The 2,750-nt window shown below is 41.7% G+C and overlaps 1 pseudogene; it reads right to left on the reverse strand.

Annotated features, from left to right (window-relative positions):
* Nucleotides 1-1,249: 1,249 nt before the first annotated feature.
* LOC147943471 (putative F-box protein At3g23960 pseudogene) lies at nucleotides 1,250-2,422 on the reverse strand (annotated as a pseudogene).
* Nucleotides 2,423-2,750: the final 328 nt, after the last annotated feature.

Genomic DNA, 2,750 nt, shown 5'->3' on the forward strand with positions numbered 1-2,750 from the left:
TTTTGCCTCCGGGAAGTGTATCACTCCGGCCGATGACTCTCTCCAACGTCGACGACTACATGGTTTGGGCAACATGTTTAAAGTCTCCATGACTTTTAAAATAATAAACTTCTCAGACCTAAAATCAAAACAAACTATCATATACTCTTCAGAAAACATGTTGACACGAGCTATATAGTAGTAAACACCATTGATGCATATCCCTTGATTTTAATGTATGGGATCATGTGGTGAGCAACATTGGATCATTCTCCATGACAATTTCCCTGTTCCCAACGTCAGAATCTGATGCTCCTTACAGATCCCATCAAATGACCAAGTCATATACAGTACCTTGAATTGTTTCTTAACCGGATCATACCCAAAATAGCTTCTCAGCCCACTCCTCTTCCTCGTCTTCATTCTAGGTAAAGTTAAAGATTCTCCGGTGCTAGGGTTACATATAACCGACACCAACGCTGGATTTTTCCTTCCCTTTAAGATCCGTTTTTCAGTAAGACAGACGACGCCGTTGCTAGGACCAATGAGTCCACATGCGTTGGGGAAATGTGCAAGCTGATTGGCTTTGATGAGGAGACTGGTGTGAGGAGAAGAAGACCAACCCTTGGTTTGTTTCGCAAGCAAACAACAGCTGCGGGCGAGCTGATGTTTTGGTCAAGAACAACTCCGTGAAATCTGGAAGTCTAAGTATGGTGGCCCAGAACTTGGATACGCAACGACGTATAGCTATAGATTTCGACGGCAACATCGAGAATATCTCTCGTTAATGAGATCTGTTGGGATCGGAAATGAATGTTCTCTTTCACTAATTAAGTGAGGTATTCGATCGTGTATTGCGTCGTCGGGAAATGGTTAGACCATCCTCCGAGACGTGCCGCCGCCGTGATTTCATGGTGGAGATACCGAGTTTGCAATCTCCATTTCGAAAAAAAGATTGTGCATGCTTTTTTGTTTAAGGGAAACCCCATTTAGCCTAAAATTTAGGCCTAAATATCGGAGGTTCGTTAAAGCTGATCTAGCAATTATGTAAAGTGATAAATAAGATAATAAGATTCATTAAGTATCCACATAAGTTTCACAACATCACAGATTCACCGGAAACATAACATACATATCCAACAAGGAAACAAAATGATAACTTACCCAAGAGATGCGGAGAAATAACGACGACTCAAGTAAGATTCCCATGGTCTTTATGATGAGAACTTTTAAAGAGCTATGTTACACAACCTCTTCAAGTTATAAATTCCTAAAATGCTCGAATAAGCTCCACATTCTCCACATGGTTTGAAAAGTCGTCAACACTATCACCATAAAACCCTTTCATTCCTCTAACTCCAACTCTTACGACAGTGTTCTTCTCAACATTGTAGTAGAAAACATAGAAAGGCTTATACAGAAATGCCGGCACAAACACAAATTCATTTGTACCAACCACTCCGAAAAAGCGTAATGTGGCCCCCTCAACTGCATGCTGCCAAACAGGAGGATATAATACAAAAACATGCTTGGACCATTCCTTTTTTTCCAAGTCGTCGAGAACCCACAACTCAAAACTTGTATCTCTCCCATAAAAATATTTAGACATAAGGGAACCTAGTTTCCCATTGTAATTTATCAGAGTAGTTGCACCTTGCATCGGTCCACTGAAGTTCAGAAAGCTGAACTTCTCAGAAGTTAAATCAATACAAACTACCATTATTGATTGATCAAAACCCCTGTCGGCCGCACCTAGATAGTAGAAAACACCATTGATGCATATCCCTCCAGATTTGGGATAATGGGGTAAGCAACATTCGACCATTCTCCATGATGGTTTCCCAATTCCTAGTGTCAGAACTTGAAACTCGTCATATCTTTCATAATCTCCGCATACACCTGACATGTTAGCGGACAATACCTTGAACTGTTTCTTAACTGGATCATACCCCATAAACTTAGTCAGCCCAATCATATAGCAATCGGGCTTCACTACCGGTTTCACTTCCGGTAAAAGTAACGATTGTCCGGTGCTGGGGTTGAATAGCAACGACAACACTCCTGGAGGATTTCTCTTGATACCTCTAAGAAGGACGAAGCCGTTACTAATACCAACGATATCATATAATTTGAGGGAATGGGTAAAACGACTGGTGGCTGCAGCAAAGGACGAGTTCTCAACAGGGTTTTGAGGATGCTGTAAGGAGAAGAAGACGAACCCATTTTCCTTTTCGTCGCGGAAGGCGAACAAGAGCTGCGGGCGGTCAGAATAAGATCTGGTCAAGTACAGCTCCGTGAAATCTGGGCGGCGTAGTACGGCGTTCCAGAGCTTCGACACGCAACGACATCTCGCTATAGATTTCGCCGGCAGCCACGAGAATATCTCCATCACGAGTTCGATTGAGATCGGCAACGTGTTTCCTCTTCCATTTACAAAGGTCATCGATCGCGTATTGCGCCGAGAAATGTTCTGACGCCGTGATTTCATGGTGGAGACTGGAGACACTGCAGCAAGAAGAACCCTAGACCCGCCTCAGATTCTTCAATGTACAAAAACAACAAAAAAATAATAATGTAGTCTCACTTTGCCCTAAACACGCAGTATAATAAAGTTTAGAGTTTTTCTCTGTTAATCAAAAATCTTTGGTTAAAAGAAAGCCCATCTAGCCCAAATGTTCAGGCGCGTTTATTGGATTAGGATTTATAAAAAAAAAAATACAAAATCTGGAAACATGCATTGACCAAGAATTCAGAAAAGAAGGCATTCACAT

The sequence above is a fragment of the Camelina sativa genome, chromosome 5 (genome assembly GCF_030686135.1).
Source record: "Camelina sativa cultivar CO46 ecotype springtype chromosome 5, ASM3068613v1".
In the NCBI taxonomy this organism is placed as follows: Eukaryota; Viridiplantae; Streptophyta; class Magnoliopsida; order Brassicales; family Brassicaceae; genus Camelina; species Camelina sativa.